Source organism: Camelus bactrianus, chromosome 28, assembly GCF_048773025.1.
Source record: "Camelus bactrianus isolate YW-2024 breed Bactrian camel chromosome 28, ASM4877302v1, whole genome shotgun sequence".
NCBI lineage: Eukaryota > Metazoa > Chordata > Mammalia > Artiodactyla > Camelidae > Camelus > Camelus bactrianus.
The window spans coordinates 22,808,745-22,830,936 of record NC_133566.1 but is presented as its reverse complement, the minus strand read 5'-3'; the positions used below and the strand labels follow the sequence as shown (position 1 = coordinate 22,830,936).

The window sequence follows — 22,192 nt, the reverse complement described above, 5'->3', positions numbered from 1 at the left end:
TCTTCTACAAGTTTTATGATTCCGGGTCTTCTGTTTAAGTTTTTAATCCATTTTGAATTTATTTTTGTGCATCCAGTTTGATTCTCTTGCATGTAGCTGTCCAGTTTTCCCAACACCATTTGCTAAAGAGTTTGTCTTTTCCTCATCGTGTGTTCTCATCTCTGTTGTCATAGATTAGTTGCCTGTGTACGTGTGCATTCGTTTTTGGGCTCAGAGGTATTTTTGCGTGTCTGTTAACTGACCCGACTAGACAGCACTATGCATTATACTACAGATATTCATTGTTCTGAAATGTCGTCAAAACCTCTTAGTCCAAAGATGTAAAAATCCCGTTTTAATACTTGCAAGCCTTTTTTCTAGGAAGTGATTGGTTAAAACCAATTCTCTCTCTGGGAAAGATCCAGGTTGTGTGGGTCCTGGAAAATACTCAATTTGGGGCCCTCATTACTCAAGAAAATGAGTAAGCATTAGGAATATGAAAACAGATAGAAGTGTGAATATTTATTTAGAATGAGAAGAAGCCATCCCCTAATACAAATTTTAAAAGACTGATGTATTTATCACAATGTCACAAAATTCAGCCAGCTTAAGTATTCTTGTTAACTACCTAACTGATTAATATTTTACTTTTCTCTACATTTTTTCGCTGCATACTCTTTGACAACCTCTTCATGTGCACAATTTTATAATATTTTCTATAGAAAAAATACAGCGAAAATTCAGTCTTTCTTCCAATATGGTTGATTTTGTGTGTGTGTGTGTGTGTAATTATTAGCAGTTTAGAAAGGTATCTTTTAGCTCTATGACTAATTATTGATAATGTTACATGTAAATTTATGAGATTGTTCTCAAATTTGGGTAAACCTCTATCAGGTTTATTTCACGTGTGAGCTCTTAGATTTCAGGAGATTTCAGTGACTCATCCTAAAAACTGATTGTATGACACTCATTAGCCAGCTTGTGGCTGAAGAGAAAGAGTGTTTAGTGTTTTCTATAATATTTGTTGATGTCAATATTTTGTGTAAAATTATCGAGACATTTAATGTTTTTCCAGCATAGTTCAGTCCTCTTCTTTGATTGGATTCTCTGATAATCAAAGTACCTAGTAATTTCTTTTTTTGAATCTTTCTATTAGTTTTGCTCAGTATTTTCTTTACTGAAGTATAGTTGATTTACCATGTTGTGTTAAGTTCTGGTGTGCAGCATATTGTTATACAAATATATATACATTCCTTTCCATAATCTTAGTCGGGAGTGGGTATAGCTCAAGTGGTGGAGCGCATGCTTAGCATGCATAAGGTTCTGGGTTCAATCCCCAGCACCTCCTCTAAGAATAAATAAAACAAATAAGCTAATTATCTCTCCCCACCAAAAAAGCCCTTTCATATCCTTTTAAATTATAGGCTATTACAAGGTATTAAGTATAATTCCCTGTGCTATCCAGGAGGACTTTGTAGCTTATCTATTTTATATATAGTAGTTAGTATTAGTTTTTATTTGAAATTTTTTTCTCAGAATAAATTCAGCTTACGATAATCTGACCAAGTTTGATATAATTTATTTCTAAATGTCAGGATAATTTTTGACTTGATTGCTTTGCTTATGTTTATCTCATTTGTCTCATACCCATTCGGTTTTTTCCTGAAAATTCTTTCAGTTTTTCAAAAAAACGCATCTAAAGATGACTTCAAGAGTTGACTGTTCTCTACAAATGAGTTGAGCCCACATGGTCCTCTGGCTTTACTGAAATATTCCAGAATTTAATTTACAATGGAATACTTGGGCTTTGTTAAATATTTTATTTCTGTCAAAAAGTAACACAAACATAGTGCATTTTCAATTGTACGTGCTATGTTATAGACTATGTTCCTGACACTCCGCCCTTGACAGGAGGCAGAAGTGAAAACTGGTCCTCTGCACACGGTTTTACACATCTGACGTCTGGAGGAATGGCACATTATGAACTTTGTTTTCCCTCCATTATACACATATGCCCACTTCTAGGCGCTAGGTGTACACACTTCTGGGCATGGTGCACATGCTTCCGTAAAGGCAAGTCCGTTATCACTTCAGGACCTCTGGCCTTGCGCCCTTCTTGTCCCAGCACCGTTGAGCTCACCAGGTGGGTGGGAGAATTCCTCGCCTCTGCACCGGGAACAGGGACGTGCAGTGATGCCTCACAGTCACGCGGTGGGACATGCCGGTGACGCTGAACCGTGCAAATATATCCTGTGACCCCCAAACTCACTTCATCCCCGCCCCAACCTCCCTTGCCCACGTGCCGAGACACCTGGCCTTGCCCTGCCCGCCCCTGCTGAGAAGGGAAGAGGGACAGAGGGGAGGGGACAGCTGGGTGCAAAGAGACAAACGGACGGACTGTGGTTGCATTTGTGCTATGGTGTCACGGGCGACAAGTTGCAATAGAGACTGTGTCTCACAAAGTCAGAAGAATTTACCACCTGGACCTTGACAGAAAGAGCTGGGTGACCCTGCCCTGCACTATGCACTCATTCCAAAATGGTAAGCTAGAACAGCAACTTAGACTTGTGGACTTGTCTTTGCTATCTTGTTACACTAAGGACCATCATTAGTTGTGCAGTACGCATAATGGCGATGTTTTGGAATACCCTCTTCATCCCCAAATCAGGGTGTATTATTTACGACTGGGTAAGGAGAGCCAGGTCTGGGAGTGCGTACAGCGGAACGCTAACAGTTTGATGATGCGCGTGAGATTTCAAGAATGGCAGGTACGTTTTTATTAACTCTTTAGTTTCTGAATGCAATGTCCATTGTGTTCAGTGGTTGATTTTTGCTTCAATGAATGTACATTAGTATTAGAGTTTAAAGTGAGTTAGAATTGATTAAAAGTAAACTCCTGCAATTGTTAAAAAGCCACAACAAAACTATTACTGTCTGTCTTCTCTGCAATCTCTACCCAGTGTCTACTTGCCCACCTGTTTCTGTCTACCCGCATTTCATAGTTTCCTGCATCCCAAACCCTTCTCTCGATTCTGAATACGTCAGTGAGAGTCTTTGTGCTTCCAGAAAGGCCTTAGTTTTTCTGTCACTCCAGAATGAGAAGTTAATGCATTAGTGGAATTCTAGACGGTGGTTACATCCCCAGTGTAATTTGTAGTCGTTCTGTTGTCCTGTGGAATGTGGTGATTCCTCCTGCTTCCTTCCAAACAGCGTCGAGTATTTTTTCTGTTTTCCTTGATACTCTGAGGTTCCCACGTCCTCTGTCCGTGAGTGAAAACGTTCTCGTTCTCATCTGTCACAGTGAGTCAGTAACCTTCTCCGCCATTGTCTCTTCAGGAAGTGCTCCACCCGTATTTCCTTCTTAGCTGTTGGAACACCTGCGAGGGTTATACTGGAGCTACTTCATGCATTGTTTTTATAATTTCTCTATCTTATTTTCCATAGGTTGAGCTTTCTGAGCTTTTTTTCTTCGTTGACATTCTCTTTAGTTTGGTGTTTATCCAGTCCACTTCCTTAAGGTTTACATTTTTCACATTGAGACTCCTGTTTGCTTATGTTCAGTGCATACCTGCATCTGATTCATATTAACCAGCCTGCTACCTTTCTGACGGCTTTACACACGCTGTGTAAGTTGGGGTGCGTTTACAGGTAACAGAGACCTTGACCAATGGTGACAAGATTGCGAAGCTTTATTGTCTGCAGGTGAGGAGTCTGAAGACCCGCAGGTCACTTCAGAGCGGTGGTTCCTCTCAGGGTCCAAAAATGCGTGTTACAGCTCCTCTCCTGCTCGCGTAGGAAAGTTGGTGCCAAGCAGTCAGTCAGGAGGCTGGTGGCAAAAAGTGTGATTTTTTCTCCAGCCAGAGAGGACAGTCTCTCCAGTTTTAGGCCCCAGTAAATCCACTGTCATATCCCGTTGATCAGAGCAAGGCCTGCACACTCACACACACACACACACACACAAAACCTTAGACCAGTGATTGGCAAGCAGGAAGGGGTTAAGCCTGGAGAGATGTATGGAGTCTGGGCAGCTAGTGTCCTGGATGGACGGGGAGGCAGGGGGTGTGCTCTTGGGGCAGCAGCAATATGCCTGCCATGTGCTTGCTTTAAAATCTTTTTCAGAAGACCCTCTTTCGTTTGCATTTCCTCCGAGGTGAGTTTTCCCAACATGTATTACAGTTTTGGCTTAGGTCTTGTCATATTTGCTTTCCCTGCCAGCATTCCTCTCTGTTTGATGATTCAAGGGTTGCCTCTGTCTGGCCTCATGTTTAGACCCAGTTCTTAGGGTGATGGTTTGAGGTTATTTTGGAGGTATTAAAATTTAATTCCTATGCCAGTGGGAGGTTTCCTTTGCTGAGGACAAAAAAGAAAGAGAGAGAGAAAAAAAACAAAAAAGCCTGCGATAATCCTCTTAAACCTTGAAGACAGCGCCTGCTCTTAAATGTTCTCTAAAGTAAGTTCTGTAACATATGTTGCCTGATTGGGTCCCTCAGCTTCTTGTTTTTCTTCCCCAAGTCTCTAGGACACCTCTCTCCCTCTCTCTCTCTCCCTCTCTCTGTCTCTCTGTCTCTCTGTCTCTCCCTCTCTCTGTCTCTCTGTCTCTCCCTCTCTCTCTCTCTCTGTCTCTCTCTCTCTCTCCCCTCTTACTTCTGGAATCCGAAGTCGCCATTCAGCAAATGAAGCTGTGAAGGAAATTGGAGCAAGATATGTATCAGGGCCCATGCCTGTGTCGAACACTGTGGAAGGCCCCGAGTGCTGCCATCAGGGGCTAGGCTCCCAGAGGTTTTGCTTTCCCTTGGAGATAAAGGATGTGCACACAGACCCAGGCGTGTGAGCATCCGGTTCAGAGCGCCGGCTGCTGTGGTCCCTCAGCTCTGAGGAGCGTGAGCCCATTCTCCCCGCGCCGGGGGTGGGAATTACAGAAGCAGGAGGCCCCTGCAGTGCCCGGTCCCACACCGAGGGGTAACTGGGTGCCAGCTCCGGCCGTCCAGGGTTGCGCCCACGCCAGCAGTGCTGGCGGGACGTCTGATCCCACGGCCTTAGTACTTCCTCAAGGACGGACCGTTTAACCTTGGGTGCGGTGGCCCTGCCGACATTATTTACTGCGGTTTTCTAATTTTATTACTTCTTCTACCTTCCCAGTCGTGATTTCTGCTCTACACCTGGACTTGTTTTGACACAAGATTTGAATCTCCAGATTTTAAAACAACCTCCCTTGAGGCGCCTTGATGTTGGGAGTGAGTGGTTGTCATTAAGAACGTGTCTGCATGTCGCATCACATTTCAAGAGGTGTGTCGTGAAAAATAACCCTGCAGCCGCTGCCTGCCCCACTGATATGAAGTGGCTCGGACAGATTCTGCATCTCATAATCTCACTAACTTACAAGCGAATGCATCTTATGTGAGAGCCAGAAAATCTGCAGAGCAGCAGAGCATTTAAAGGCACACTTGAGCATTTTCTCTGTTACAGACAGGAAGTCTCCTTATAAAGAAAGGAACATAAAATTGTCTTTTTTACTGACACTTGATTTTCAGATTTTTTAAAGCTCTTTTTTATTTTTGCAATTTGAATTGTAACAATGCACAATAAGTAACATGAGTATGACACTATACTATGGTTTTTTTTTTTTCTTTTGCCTAGTAAGTAAAAAAAATTTTTTTTTGCAGTGTTCTAAGTTGGCTACGTCGTGGTCAGTAACCACAGCAGCAAAATGTCTATAGCCGGGATTTGCAGAAAATCTCCTTATGTCATTGCGTGGCTGTTTTCACCGTAGCTTCCGTCACCCATTGGTAATTTACACAGTCCTGGTCGCAGCTGCCAAGCCCGTTCATCCCAGCCCCCTCTGGCTCTCTAACTTGTCTCGGTTGAGCCGAGGTCATGGCTGTGCCTTTGTCCCTGACCCAGGCCCTCCCTGAAAGCTGTGACGTGAGGCCACTGAAGTACACCGCTGCTGGCCGTGCCTACCAAAAATACATTGCCTGCCTGTTGCGTTGCAGTGCACGAGAGGAATATGGAATATTTACATCACTAGATTTTTTTTCTCATGTTAGACTTGAGTTATGGGTTTGGGTGAGGAAGGCCACAGATGGATAAGAGTTAGTCTAAAATCATGTCTATTTAATATAGATGAAGGTGGTTCCATATAGAAATGGTTATGGACATGTGTTAATACCCGGGTTAGTATGCACGTGCCCTTTGCCACGTCCTGACAGCTGAGAGGGCTTAGAAACAGTGAACACACCTAGCGTTCAGAACTTGATTTCTAACACCATCCTTCATACCACCCTCCAGTCAAAGGAACCAGACGTCCTTGGAGAAGTGGCTGATTCTAGGTTTCAGCCAGAAATAGGCAACGTGAGCCAAGATTATCTTAAAGTGCCAGAAAGTAGAGGAAAAACTCAAACAAGAACACAGTGATGGGGACACACGTGACAGGGACACAGGAGCCAACTGAACGGACTGCCTGTGGCCACGTTGGGACAGCTGGAGCTACAGAGTAGTAGAGTGTTGTCGTATAACACGAAGTATAAAATGCCCACGAGTCCACACCGATGTAAGTACACAATTGGATAAATAAATACATGGAGGAGAACAGACAGATTTCCCACGCAGGAAGATTTCCAACAATTTACGTAGCGCAACTCTCCACTCCTTAAGCGTGGGCTGCACGCAGAGAGCTCCTTAGAGACTGCAGCACGGAAGAGGGGCGGGCTTGTGCAGTGGGGAAAATGACCAGATACCACCTCAGCCAGGTGACCAAGTTCAGCGTAAATGGTGATGTCGTGTTGATGGCTTATGCGATGAGAATGGCACATTACATCCAGGGTCATCTCCAAAACCCCTAACCCCAGTCTAATCATGAGAAGATATCAGAAAGACCTTAGATGAGGGGCAATCTGCAACATTCCCGGCCGGTACTCAAAAGTGTCCAAGTCACCAAAGAACAAGGCGTATCTGAGAAGCTGTCATGGCCCGGAAAACCCTAAGGAGATACGACAACTAAATGTAGTGTGCTCTCCTGGGTGGGATCTGGGAACTGAAGGGCGGCATTAGGTCAAAACTGAAGAAATCTGAATAAAGTATGTTTTTAGTTAAAACAAACAAACAAAAAAGGCTCCTTAAACCTGGAAAGTCTTTTTTAATTCTCTCTAATCTTCACGAATGTTTAGTATGAATTTGAAGAATGAATCTACCTCAGTATTTAAGAAATTATTAGTTGACCCAGTGGCTAGAATTTATTTCATTTTCTTAAATTTTCTGCTTTGTTTATGACATTTCCCTGTGTATTACTCCTTTTTTTGGCTGAAACCTCCAGACTTTCCAGGCTGGATGCGTTCAGCTCTGAAAACAAGATACATCAATTACGTAACAGCTCTTCAGGGAAGGAGAAAGCATTTGTTACCTGATCATTTAAACTGGGATGAATATATGGATGTTTGATAAATGACATTTTCAACATCCCTCCTAGCAAAGAAAACAAACAAACAAAAAACACATTTATCCTAATAACAATGATAAGAAAACATTGTTTTTCACCTGGCCTATTAGGGAAAGCTAAATGCTTAACAAACACTCCCCACTCCTTGTTTCAGTGTGTTTCACTGCGGGCAGAGTTCAGCACAAGCGTTTGGGTTTGGATGACTGTTTATCAGGGTGATTCAGAGACCTCGACACTTTCAGTGTCATGGCTGGGGAGTCCAGCCTGACTGAGAAAGACAGAGACAGAGAAGAGGGGAGGTGGGGGAGGCATGAGAGAGACTTTTGGTAGCCAGGTCTGTAGGAAACACCTCACTACCACGCACATAAACTAAAAAAACAGTTCTTTGAATAATAGACGGAAACTAATTTTTAATGAGACATTATCCTTTCTTGGAGTAGCATCTTTTTATGTCTGCCCACTAATTCTGTAACTCACAAGAGCTAGGACTAACACTGGAGTTCAGTAAATATTGTTGCAAAACCCTCTTCGTAGGTTTTTATTGTTTCAAAATAAACAGGCTTTTAGGGGTAATTGTTAGGAGAGCGATGTTCATGAATCATAGTCTGTCAGCGTTTTGTTTTTGTTGTTCCAAGAGAAGCCTTGGTTGTCCTTGAGCTGATAATGGCGTGCTAGCTGTTACGGGCAGAAAGGATGCTCTGAACCTTGTGTGTGTGCTGGACACTTCCCTGATGAGCGTGGGAAACGTGTGCTCGCCCGTTTTCCGTGCAGTTGTGATGGCTGCATTTCCCGGGAGGCAGGCCGGTGCTCTCTGCAGACTTGAGCGCGTAGTGTACCTGCAAGGGCCAGCAGCCCATGAAGACTTTAAACCAGGGTCTTGGGAAAGGAAACAATAAGCCAGACTAATCAGCCGTCGGTGCTTCCAGGCGCTTGTAAGAGTCGCTCCCATCACAGCCCATCCATTCCTTACAATCCAAGTAAATGCTCATGAGCGTATCGTTCTGAAATTCCATAAGCCTGAAATTTGCGTGAATCTGGACCTAAGATGTCTTACAGTCGTTACGGATTAAACAGGCTCTTTTATATGTGCCTCTTAGACTCAACATGGGGTTAGAGAAATTATGAAAACGATTAGAATGTAGACCTTCAATCTTAAATAACTCAGTTCAACCACTGTAGACAACCATGCAAAAAAAAAAAATCAGATGCATGTATATGTTCTATAAATAAACATTGTTTTTATGCAAGAAGTTGAATTTTTCATGACTGACAATAAACGGAAGGAAAGGAAATTCAGTCTAGGTTGAAAGAGATAGAAGATTCATTTCACCATGTTTTTACTTCGTTTCCAATTTTGCTATAAAGGTTATTAGAGCTTTGGAAGAAACTGGCCAGTCCTTTATCTCCGGCACATTCTTAGTAGCATCTCCATAATTGGACGTTCATCAGACTTTCCTGAGCCACGTGGGCGCGATCTCTCTCCCTCTCCCCCCTTCTCCCCTCACCCGCCCCCTTCTTGCTTTCCTTATTTTTCTTCCACTCCTTTTCAGGGGAACTCCCAAAATATGTTTTAGTAATTTTTTTTTTCATAACAAATGTGAGGGAAGCTCTAGGCAAATCTGGTTTAAAAAAAGAAAGATTATTTCTTGATTTCCAGGGGCGGAAAGATAGTTTTAAACAGAAACAAGAAAAGAGATCAGGGATTCAGCTGGATATGAAAATAGCTGTATTCATTAAGTAGAGCCATGCAAACAGCTGTAAATTTGGATAATAAGCAAGGAAAGATATTTGAATTTCATTAGGTTCTTTTCCTCTATAGTTAGCAAATGTCTCACCTTCTAAAATTACTTCAATTGTGATTCACCACAATAAGCGTGTCATTGACACTGAAGAGTGTTCACCAGGTGAGAGAAGTTGATGAAACAAGCCAGGAGAGGGGACTGGAAAGTGTGAGAAGGAACACATTCCAATTGGGAAGGTATTTTCGGAGACGTAATATGGGGGAGGATTTCAATCGATGAGGTGATGCGGGTTCAAGTCTCGCGTGCGGAAGCGAAGTCACCAGGATGTTTTTCAGTCATGGACATTCATCCATTAATTAAATCATTATTGATTGGACACCTGTTGTGTTTTGGCTTCTGGACCAGATCCTGGGAGAATTGTTGCTCGGAACGCAGTTTCTGGATTCAAACATTACATACTCTAGAAGGTGAGAGAAGAATAAAATGTAATGAGCTCTAATTACAGGGAGAAGTAGAGGTACTGTGGGCATTGCTGTGTAGGGCGTGGGGTGGGGGAAGGGGTCTGTGACCCAGGCTGGGCATAGGCTCAGCTCCATGGCCTTTGTTCTTGCTTGGGTTGCTGGCTCTGCAAGCAGTTACAGTGGAGCATAATTATGGCCCTTATGGCAAGATGTGCCAATACTCTGCTCCATGGGGTGTACACCAGGCACGTTTATTCATTCTAAATGGATGTGCCAGGGAAGGCGCAAGGAAGGAGAACTAGAAACCAAGTCCAGAACAGTTAGCGGGGGTCTGCAAGTTGAAATATTTAGGGAGACCGTCCGTGATTCTTCTGAGTAGAGTGTCAAAAGGTGGGAAAGAAATTTAGGTGAACTGAGCATTGCTGGAGCTGAACTGTTGGTGGAGTCGTGTTATAAAATGAGATACAGAGAAACAGAGAGGATGATCAACAGAGGGTCCTTTGGATCCTACATAGAGGCTCAATGAATATTTGATGAATGAGTCTTAGATTGTGATGCGGTAATTGCTGTAACTGAGAACTAGATCATGGCTGTTAATAGTTGTAAGTGAGATATTTACACCTCTTTAAAGAAGTATCAGTGTTTTTCCACCTGAGGGGGTATATCCATGTCACTGGGCTGTGCAGTCACTATCCTGGAGCCTGGTGAGTGATTGAAAAATACAGTGAAGTGGAAAAGAGCATCTGACAAAGAGCGTGAAAGCAAAGAGTAAACTGGGGCAATATTTGCAACACATGAAGCCGGGGCACGCTAGTGCCTTCCTGTTACTGCCTTATATTCTGCAAAGCAGAAAAAAAAAATCGGTTGGCTCAAATCTGAAAAGCTGAAGTGCTGTTTGCTGGTTTACTAGATGTCTACACCACTTATTCCATCATCCTCCTGGTCTCGCTGGAGCAGCTCCTCGGCCTGACTGTCCCCGTTGTTAGTTTTGCAACGTATTGACTGAAAGAACACTTTCAGGTGAGTTACGCGTCCTAGGACCTAGGGTAGGTTCCAGTGAGGGTAGATTTGTTTATGTCCTCTGAATTGTTTTTATGAATGCAATTCCCGTATTTTCAGGCCCCTGCAGTTTTCATGCTCTGCTGACTGTAGAGTCAAGGGCAGAGAGAGTCCTTGATTGTTAAACAGCTTGTGGTTTCAGATGCATAGACATTTCCTTCAAATTCAGATCTTCATACTGAGGCTAATTTAGTTCCCTACAATAAAATATTTTAAGGTCTTTTTTTTTTCATTAGAGCAGGAGTTAGAATAATTATCATTGTTTAGAAAATACTGCTTAATATAAAAGGAACTCCAAAGAAATTATAATCACTCTGTAAAATGGAAAGTAGAAAGCACTAAAAAATTCATGAATATGAGAAAAATATGCTTCAATAAAAATGTGTGTGGAGCCAAGTTGTGTTTTAGAATAGAACTTGGAGTGTTGTGTTTGCATCAAAATGAGCCCCCAAAATAGAAAATTCTGATTAGAAAAAATCCTCTAAAGTAATGATAAATATATTTCCTATAATTGAACAGCAAATTCCTAATATGGATCAATAGTGTGTATGGTACCAGATTCTCGTTTGCTGTTTGCCTACGCTGGTGAACGTAGCCCCACTTCTAGGTATAATGTAAAAAGTTCATGTGCCCCAAGCCATGGCGTAGAGTGAAGGTTATTACAGCTGTGAGTAGTGTTTCTCAACAGGATCATTTTTGGTATTTTGGGTGGGGGTGCCCTTTGTAGCGTGGGATTTTAACACTGCACGACGTTAATCAGCCCTGGCCCCACAGAACTTCACGATGATCGGAACATCCGAACTGGCCTCTAGAAAAGATTATCTAGTGATACAGCTTTCCGCTCAGATCAACTGATGTGGAATAGGGGCTGGCGACCTTTTTCTGTGAAGAGCCAGGTACTAAATACTTTCAGGTCTGTGAGCCAAGCACTCTCTGTTACAACTACTCAGTATTACTATTGGAGCAAGAAAGCAACCATAAGCAACAGGAAAAAGAGTGGCTGTGTTTCAATAAAACTTTCTTTACAAAAGCAGCTGGTTGACGGGATTCACCTGTGGGCTGCAGTTTGCCAGCCCCGCTGTATGTGCTGCAAGTCTGCCAATTTCAACATCAGGGAAGTTACTTGGAAACAAGTAGTAATAGGTCAGTTAGGAGGGTTTTGAGCTGCAAGTAATATGAAATCGTATCTACCATTTCTAAAGGCAGGGTGGTTTCAGTCTTGGCCAGCGGAATGTATTACCGTCATGAAAGACCCAAGGGCCTTCCTTCTTTCTGCTTTGTTATTCTCAGCTGTTGGAGGCTACCAAGTGGACGCAGCAGTGTCCCGTGCTGTTACAGCAGTGCACAGGGAGGAATAACGTGCCTGTCTGTCCCCTAGGAAAACCTTCCCCAGAAGTCCTTAGCTGACCTGCTGTCAGATCCCAACTTAAGCTAAAAGGGCAAAGTGGAAATTCCAGTTATGTGGAATTCCACTTAATTGAGCAGGACCCAGCCCTGACCCAAAGCTGTGGATACACAGTATTTGGGTGAACTGAGATTGTATTTAAGAGGAAGAGCCCCAGGCTTTGTGGGGTTAGTGGAGGACCATGTCTGAGATGCAGTATTTTCCTTGCCAGTTACATTATAGTTTAAACCTAATCTGTACTCAGTGCTGTTTGAGGCCCTTTGTTTTCCGTTGTTCCTCATCTGTTCAGAGGGAGGGTTCATGCATGCCTGTTTGGGGGCAGAGGAGAGAGAGGAGGCTGGGTCAAGGTTCTACCCACTGATTGTGGGTAATTTCTCTCTAATACTGAAGAGCCACCTGTCGTGAGGTCAGAAACACCAGTGTGTGACAGACCACGTTTAAATTTGGTTAACAAAGATTACTTGGTGGTCCTTGCAGAATATTTTAAATAAGCCCCAGATAATCACACGTAGTTACCATATCATTTGGTTTGCATTATAAGAACTGAATATCATTGGTTGAAAGGCACTCCCACTGAAATGTTGTAAGAGTGCACTTCAGTGTCAAATGCGAATGCAGAAGACCATCTGGTTCTTCCAGGCTCATCAAGGTTCTGCCCTGTAATTTCAGATAAAGCGGGTGACTTGCTTGCCGAGAGAGTCACTTCGGTGTCTGAAAAATACAGATATAAGCAAAGACTGGTTTTCCCACTGCGTGTGCTGTGTTCCCTGCGTTATGTCCTGACCCTCCTGGAGCGGAGTGCCTTCTCAGAAGACCAGAAGCTTGTCAGTAGGGATGGCTCTAATTCGAGTTCTAAATTTTTTCCTGGAGTTGCTCCAGAATCTTGAGCTCTTGAAGCTGTCGGCATTGGGGTTGAACAACTTCCTTTAGATGCGCCCGTGTTTACTTTAGTGAAGAATGACACTGTCTTGTGGGTAGATTTGTTCAGGAGGCCTTGTTTTGCATCCTTTTGATGTCTTCGCATTACATCAGCCTCTTTTATGCTAATTGTTTATGTATGTGTTTATTAAAAATACTGAATTCGCAGTATTGTCCTCAAGGATTCCAACATTCCAGCGTGATGGAGACAAATGAGTGAACAATTGAAATGGAGTGTGACTGGGGCTCACTGAGAGGAAGCAGGGTGTGCTCTGAGAGCAAGGCTGGGTCTAAGACGTTCAAGAAATGACGTGTTTCAGAGGATAATGGAGAGTAAGGCAAGTGAAGAAAACAGGGAGACGCTCCCCTGTGGGAGGAAAGACACGGTCAGAGGCTGAGAGGTGCCAGGATGTGGCGTGTTCCGAGGACAAGGCGCGCTGCGCTAAATCTTGAGTTCACGGAGACTTGAGATGCGAGCCGGATGGATGCTACGTAATGAATCAATACTGAAGGCCAGCAGATATAATTGGAACTTTATTCTTCTGCCGTGGAAGTCAGCAGAGGCTTTTCAACAGAGAGTGACATGGTGTAGTTTTTACTTTGGGGGAAAAATTAAAGCCCTGCAGCACAGAGGAGGAATCAGAGCAGGGGCTAAGACCGAAGGCAACATGACTGGTCCAGAGACTTTTCAATAATCCGAGGAAGAAATAATGACAGCCTTGATTAAGGCAGTGGTGATAGAGAAAAAAAAAAAGTGATGCTTATGAAATATCAGAGAATTTTTTTGACCTAATGAACATTTTGATGCAGGAGGTAAGGGAAAGGAAAGGAATTGAAATGACTCCTACATTTCAGACGGGGCTTGACGGATACACAGTGGTTCTGCTCAGATGACACAGGAGTTGGACCAATTTGGAGGAAAAGGTGATGAGTTCACTCTTACGCAGGTTTACTTTGAAGGGTTTGGAAAACTAGTAAATGATTGCTTCCAGGGGGCTGGAACCCAGGCGGGAGCCCTGAGCTGGAGAAATAGATTTGGGAGTTTTCAACAGAATATAAGCTACAGACATGAATGGCACCAGCCAGATACTGTGTTTAGGGCAGGGAAGGACTGAGAACAGGATGCCAGGAGGGTAGAGGAAGAGCAGGAGAGAATGGTGTCTTTGAAACCATGGACAGAGCACCATATTAATATTGTCAAATACTGCTGAGAATTCAAGTTAAATAACTGAAAAGGAGGCCACTGGCTATTTTGAGGTGATAGATTTATCTATATTTAAATAAGGTATATGTGATCATTATATAAGTTGAATATATATATATGTTGACTATATATATTTAACTTACATAATGATCTATATATAGTGAAAATATGTGTTTAGTGAAAAGTATATATAATAATGTATAATTTAAGAATTTCCATAAATCCCACCACCCAGCATAACTATTGTTAACATTTTGATGCGTATTTTTCCAGAGTTTTTCTATATGTAAATGTATTCTCTATCTAGCTATATCTAGATATATGTCTATATGTAACAGAAGAGTTCCTACTCTAAAAATATGAGACGCTGCATGAATTTGCTTGTCATTCTTGCCCAAAGACCACGATCACCTTCTCCACATCCTTCCAGTTTTAGTATATAAGCTGGGGAAGCACATGGCGTCCACTGCATCAAGCAACTAGGAGACCATTTGTAACTTTGCAAGGCTAATTTCGGTGGAATGGTGAGGGTGGGAGCCAGATTGTGTGGGGTGGGGAACGGGTAGGCAGCGAGGAAACAGAACAAACATTAGAGCCTGCCCTCTCAAAGAAACAGGCTGTGAAGGGAAAGAGAAAAAGAAGATGTCAAGAAAGGAGTAGGATGGAGAGCGTTTATTTTTTCTTTTATATTTTCGTTGTTTAGTTGGACAGGACTTCCCACTGACTAGAAGGAGCCAGCAAAGGGAGATGAAATGAGGATACAATGGAGAGGCTGTGATTGATGGATCTGGGAGTCAGGAAGGGATGGGGCAGAGGAAACAGAACCAAATTCCATCTTCCAAGAAGGCCAGTAGGAAGGAGGTGAAGATGGGAAGAGATGCTGCTACGTTTGGGGATGGGTCACCTGAGGTGATTCCGGTCACCTCAGAACGAAGACGGCTGGTACCCACATGTAGTCAGTTGTTTGATGAAGTCTTTCTGAACGTGTGTGAAACAAAGGGCTGCCATATTTGATACGATCCATTATCTGTCCTCGTATTCTGAGAGTGGTGCCAAGAGACGTATGTTAGAAAGGTCTAGCCTTCTCTGACAAAATGAAACCTCGGGAACGGTCCCCAAATGCTTTGGTTACCTTAAATAACCCACGAAGGAGTTATTGTCCACCTATTTCTGTCAAGCTACATGAAGCTGTGTGTTTTGTTTTTGTTTTTGTTTTTGTTTTTGTTTTTACTTGTCTTCCCTCCAAGACATACTAACCATGAAGTAAATGGTTAAGTAACCATTTAACCAAGGGAAGTTGCATTGTACAGTGAGGAAAACGGATTTGAAACAAATCTGGTTGAATTCCATTCACTTTGAGGAAATAACGTCCCTGTGCTTTGGTTGTCTTCTCTTGTGAGATTGGGATCCTGTCGTGTTGACCTCGTAGCAGACAGGAGGTAGCATAAGGTAATGACGGTGTTAGTGTCCCCACAGGTGGCTGTCCCATACGCATCTTGTCACTCCGTGTTTGAAGGCTCCCTTTCAGTCCTGCACACCAGGACTTGCTGATAGAAGCAGGGAGCTCATAATAATGATAATAAACTGGCCAGTGACCAAGAAAATCTTTGTTGTTGTGAATATGATGAACCAGGTGGAAAGGACTACCCCCTGGACACGCAGACTTCGCAGAGCCCGTCTGCATGTCCTGAGGGCCGTGGTACGTTTCATGTTTGTATTTTACAAAAGCGTTGTCACCTAAGGTACCTTTTGTCTCCTAAGCACCAAGTTAAATGCCACAGAGGACCAGAAGGAAACCTGGGTTATTGTTTCTCTTTTCACATGTGAATTTCCATGACAACACGCTTAATAAGGTGATTTACCAGCAGGCATGTATGGCTGGGTAGCGCTGGTGCTAAAATGTCAGTCCTCCCCACAAAAGACTCCGAAGCAAATATAATTGCTATAATGTGTTATGACTTTTCAAGGCTAGTCATTCAATTGAAAGGGGCGAGGGTAACACAAGGCAGGTGAATTATCTCCCGTTTACTAAGCTGCCACCAGACGGCCAGCTGCACCTGCACGTTCTACCCGGTGAACGAGCCACTTTAAAATGGGAGAGGGGCGCTCAGAGAGGCAGCGGTGTTCGGCTTAAATCAGTTCTCGAGTTTCTGCAGCTTAACTCCTTGTTAACTTGCCAGAACCTGTATGGATTTAACTTTGACTTTAAAGATAAGAACTTGCTTAAAAGAATCCAAATCCCTTTGTAGTCCGGCGGCCTCAGAAGCGGGTGTGCAGGGTACCCACTGGGTCCGTGGCTTGGCGGCAAAACGCGCTTGGGAGGTCGAGGGGCGAAGGGTAGGGCCAGGCTGGGGGCGCCCTTATCCGTGTACAGCGATGATGACGGCCACCGCGAGGATGGTCCCGAGCACACGGCTGCTGTGCCCACCGCCAGGGAGATGGAGGAGAAGTTCCGGGCCTCGAGTGAAGCGGGGTCCCGGCTGACACCAGGTCTCCGCGGGCCAAGGCCGCGGGTACCTGAGCGGGAGGGTGAGAGAGAGCGGGTCAGAGAGCTGCGTCCTCGGCCACAGGCCTCAGCCTTCCTCTAAGATGCTCCCCAAACGTCCAGCATTCCCTGGGCATAAGAAGGACTCCTCTGCACACCCCGCCTCCATTCCCTCCCCCAGCCCCCCAGCCCTGCACCTCCTTGAGGATGGCAATGATGCCCGCGGGCCACAAGCGGCAGCCGGAGGGCCGCACCGCGATGCGCACGAGGCGGTGCAGCGCGCGCCGGGGCTCCAGCAGGGCCGGCCCGGGGCCCCGGGAGGCCGGCGGAGCCTGGACTTCCCTCGGGTTCCCCCCGGGGGCCAGTCTGCACAGGGCTGTGGAAGGAGGGTGGTGGGGAGAGGCCGTCACTCTTAGGCTCGCTGAGCCCACCAGCTTCACATGTCTGGCCGAGACAAAGCTGTTTCCTTCTTCCAAACCTCCTCTGGGCTTGCAGGGCCTGATCTTCGACGCCGACGGACCGCTGGACACTGCCCTCCCCCTCCCGAGGCCTTTCCCCTCGTCCCTCCCTCCCCGTGGCCCCAGAATGGCGCCTGGCCCCCTACCCCGCCAGCCCACAGCGCGTCCCCAGTTGCCCTCCACTCCTCCGGCCAGGCCCCGTCTGCCGGCGCGCGGCGGGGGGGGGGGGGGGGTCCGCGGGGGACCCGGCAGGTGGGCGGGGCCGGGCGGCAGCCGTGGGCGGGGTCTGCAGCCCCCAGCGCAGCGCGCCCGCGCCGCGTGTGCGTGGGGCGGGCCGAGCCTGTGCGGCGTGGGGGGCAGGGGCAGGGGCGGGCCGGGGGCTTGAGCCAGCGGGTTGGTCCCTGGCAGCGAGTCTCCTGCAGGTGAGGGTCGGGTGGCCTGCCGGGCAGGACGAGGTAGCCGCCGGGCGGGGTCGGGCGTGGTGTGGGGGGCTCGGCAAGGTGGCGGGGACCGGGGACCCATACTCAGCGGTGGCCCCCGAAGCCAGGCCCTGTGCCCCTCAGCGCAGGCGGGTGGCGGTGGTGGCAGTGGTGGTGGCGGCAGTAAGGGTGCAAAGAAGGGGCTGCCTGTTGGGGCAGCGTGGGAGGTTGGGCTGGGGGGCATTGTAGAAAAAAAACCTAAAACAAAAAATGAAACAAATGAATAGAGTAAGACACAGACTCATAAATACAGAGAACAAATCAGTGGTTACCTGTGGGGAGAGGGGTGTGGGGAAGGGCAAGATAGGGCAAGGGGCATAAGAGGCACACACTGCTAGGTATAAAATAAGAAAGATGCGGCGATGTAATGTACAGCACCGGGAATATGGCCAATGTCGTATAACTTTGAATGGAATATAATGAATAAAATACCAAGTCACTATGTTGTACACCTGAACTATTCTTCAATATAAATACAGTTAATTTTTTCACTGCTGTATACTGTTTCATGATATCAGTAGAATATTATTTATTTATCATTCATTGTTGACAGATGTTTGCATGTTTACGTTTTTTATCTACAGTGAGCAGTGCCCCCATAACCATTCTTTCCTGCTGTTAAATCGCACGTGCAGGAGTGTTTCTAGGTTGTGTACGTACCATTGGAATCACCAGATCATAGGTTATGCCCAAGTTCAACTTTGCTAGGTGGTCCCAACTCGGGTTTCTTTTTATTTCTTTTTTTTTCCAAATTAGTTTGACCAGTTGATAGCTGCTTCTGTAGTGTGCGAACGTTTCCATTGCTCCTCGTGCTCACCAATACTTGCTGTTAACTTGAAACGCCTGCTGACATGGTCTGTGTGAAATGGCATGTCTTTGTGCTTTTAGTCTACATTTCCCTAATAACTGAGATTGAAGCTATTTTAATATGTTTGGGAGCCATCTGGGCCGGTTCTTTGGTTAAAATTTTTTTGTTTCTTTTGCCGATCTTGAGTTATCTTTTCATATCGATTTATAAGTGTTGTTTATATAATCTTGGTATTAAGTCTTTATCATTAGTATGCATTTCCTAGCTTATAGTTTGTCTATGTTGCTTTTGGATAACATATTTTATACTTTTTAATATAGCTGAATGCCAATCTTGGGTTTTGCTTTGTGAGATTTGATTTTTTATTTTTTCCGCTTTATGGAATTATAATTGACAAATAAAATTGTAATGTATTTTTAAAAATACAGATCCTTTAGTACTAATTAACTAAATATTCTTACAGTCACTTAATTTAAAACAGGTCTTACATAAATAGCTGCATTTATTTCTTTAAATTATATCTTAATACTCTGACTACTTTGTCTTCTTGACTCTCCATCGTGGGGTTACTTGAATGCTTTTTCATACTCACTTTTGTTTTTGGCCTTTTTCTGGCAGCAATTCAAAAGGGCATTGAATATTTCTTTGTCATTCTGCTGCACAAACTGCTCACTATCACTCCACCAGTGCATGTGAAATTTGAAGGTATTCTTGGTTACCTATCACTTGACCTAAACACCCTGGTGAAATGAAAGGATACTGGCCCCACAGATGCCCCTGCCTGGCTGAGCTCACTCTCTGAACTCTCCTCCCTCACTGAATGGTTCTTGCTTTTGCAGTCTGATGAGTCAGAGGCGGTCTCATCTCGCCAGTCAGCATTAACAAGTCTGATACACCTCGATGTTTCATACAGCGCCTGCCTGGGCCTCGCATGCTTTGCGTGGTCAGTGCATTTGCCCTGATTAACTGGATGGATGGATAAATGAAGGAAGGAAGGAAAGAAGAAATGGAACATACAGTATTCGACTTTTCTGTTAGAATATTGAAGGCATTCTGTGGGAGGAAAACCACTTTTTGTTTTGTTTTTTCAGATAAATGGCATCGAAAGTGGTTCATTCTGATTTAAAAATCTCCTTTTTGCATAAGAGTCTTAGTATTGTATTTTTTTATTGAGTTATAGTCAGTTTATAATGTGTCAATTTCCAGTGTACAGCATGATTTTTCAGTTATACTTGAACGTACATATATTCGTTGTCACATTCTTTTTCACCATGAGCTACCACAAGATCTTATATATATTTCCCTGTGCTGTACAGTATAATCTTGTTTATCTATTCTATATATACCTGTCAGTATCTACAAATTTCAAACTCCCTGTCTTTCCCTTCCCACCCCCCTCCCCCAAGGCAACCACAAGCTTGTAATCTATGTCTATGAGTCTGTTTAGTATTTATGTTCATTTGTCTCTTTCTTTCTTTCTTTCTTTTTAGATCCACATATGAGCGATCTCGTATGATATTTTTCTTTCTCTTTCTGGCTTACTTCACTTAGAATGACATTCTCCAGGGACATCCATGTTGCTGCAAATGGCATGTTGTCATTTTTATGGCTGAATAGTATTCCATTATATAAATATACCACATCTTTATCCATTCATCTGCTGATGGACATTTAGGCTGTTTCCATGTCTTGGGTATTGTAAATAGTGCTGCTGTGAACATTGGGGTGTAGGTGTCTTTTTGAAGTAGGGTTCCTTCTGGATATATGCCCAGGAGCGGGATTCCTGGGTCATATGGTAATTCTATTCATAATCTTTTGAGGAATCTTCATACTGTTTTCCACAGTTGGTGTTGTATTTTAACTGTATGTGTGTGTGTGTGTGATTGTGAGACTTGAATGTGGCAAAGAATGAAGTTCACAAATGCTCGTAACATTTTTGTTAAATGCTCAGTACTGTGCTAATCACTGCGAAGAGGGCCGAGTCCCTGTCCCTGAGTGTATTTGAGAGGACAAAATTTATATAAAGCAAACAGAGAGCAACAGAAGACGATTTGTATTCAAATTAAATGTTATGTGGTACTTGTTCTAATTAGTGGGATAGCGATGGAATTCAGAGAAAGGAGGAGTCATTGGGCCTTGGGGACAAAAGGCAATTTGGGTCACTGAGGAGAAGGAAGACACTTCCCAGAGGGCGTTGTGGGCCAACTTGTAGCTTACACTGTTCTTCACAAAGAGACCCTCGTGTGGGTCTCAGCAGTGAGTCAGATACCAAGGCAGACCTCACTAGTTTGCTGAAGGAAGCCCCGAGGTTACTTTTTTCCTGAACAAAAATGACACCCAGATTTAACACATTAAATAAAAACTAATGATCCAGTTAAAATACATAGTGAAACTACATATTTTTAAAACATGTGAATAAAAAGAAACCTAAATATAAATTGTGTTCTCTGAGCCATACCAAGGTATCCTTTGTTTTAGGTCTCTAGGAAGTAACGACCAAAGAATATGTCTAAACAATATGTCCGAAAGATATTTTTAAAATTATTCCTCTCTAGGAGATGGATTCTACTATTGAAAAGATGAAAAGTTGATACTTGAAAAAAATCAGATAAATATTTGGATCATGTTTTATGTATGCATACGTAAAACATTTATGACAGACCTACTAACCTATTATAATGATTATAGACAAAGATAAAAAAACTTGATTTGTGCCCTAATGAGTTTGTAATCTGGTGGGTTATCTAAAACTAATGTCAATTTCTCAACAATGAGCCAGTTTAAAAAAAATTAAGATCATCCGTTACTGACTGTAAATCCGTAGCAATGCAAGGTGTGTGGAGAAGCTGCAATGGGAAGATGTCAGCAGTTGGATTTTGGGGGATGCGGAGGACTGTGTTCCAGGTGGGGACTTTGGGAAGTGACATGAACCCTCTGTTATGAGGTGGTCCGTACCTGATTGGAACAGAAGACATATTAAAGAAATAAGATCCAGGGGACCATGGTCAGAAAGTGGAGTGACAGCCTTGTTACAAAGACTTGGGACTTGGCTGGAGAAGAGAGTTAAGCAGTTACTTTGTCCTAGAAAAAGGCATGTTTCAGAAAATTAGTTGGGCTGAATTATACAGCAGGATGAAAGATAAGGAGAGCAGTTTGTGGTTATTTTGCTGTAATCTGAATATGAAATGTTGAGATCCTCGTGAGGATTAAAGTTATATAATCATTGCATGTGGAATTCTAATTTACAGAAGGTTAGAAGGACACAGAATAAATTCATTGCCAATTAAATAATGCCTTCCTCTTACATAATCTGAGATTGCTTTTGGGCTATAAAGATAACTTCTCAAAATACGTTGTCTGAAATACTAACGGTTCTTATTTTCGGTTTTTGGAATCTGTTGCACAAATCAGAATTGCAATGCTGCTGAAGGATGTTAGGTAGAACAGGGTTAACCTTTGGTCAGATACACTTTGTTTAGGAAAACTGAGTCCTTGATGGGACTTTGGAGACGTAACTTCGCAAATGGAGTAGGCACGGCTCACCTGGATATCACACACGCTCAAATCCAAATGGAAGACAAGCCATAATTTAGGAGTAGATTGAGCCTGTTTATGCTCCAAAATGAATTTAAATGATGAGGCTATGAATGTAGTGAGAAGCCAGGAAATGAAATTGACAGATAGTAGCTTTCATTTTGAATTTCAGATCACTGGCTTTCTATTCGCATACTCCGGGAGTAGCAAATTTCTATTAAGTTG

The 22,192-nt window shown here is 43.7% G+C and overlaps 1 protein-coding gene and 1 non-coding gene across 3 annotated transcripts in view; one reads left to right on the top strand and one right to left on the bottom strand.

Moving 5' to 3' along the window:
• Positions 1 to 22,192, top strand: part of CTNNA2 (catenin alpha 2) — a 944,639-nt gene that overhangs the window by 84,274 nt on the left and 838,173 nt on the right. The window lies entirely within an intron of this gene.
• On the bottom strand, positions 14,557 to 14,659 carry LOC123612143 (U6 spliceosomal RNA). The gene has a single exon (XR_006719333.1). It is a non-coding gene; the product is annotated as a U6 spliceosomal RNA (small nuclear RNA).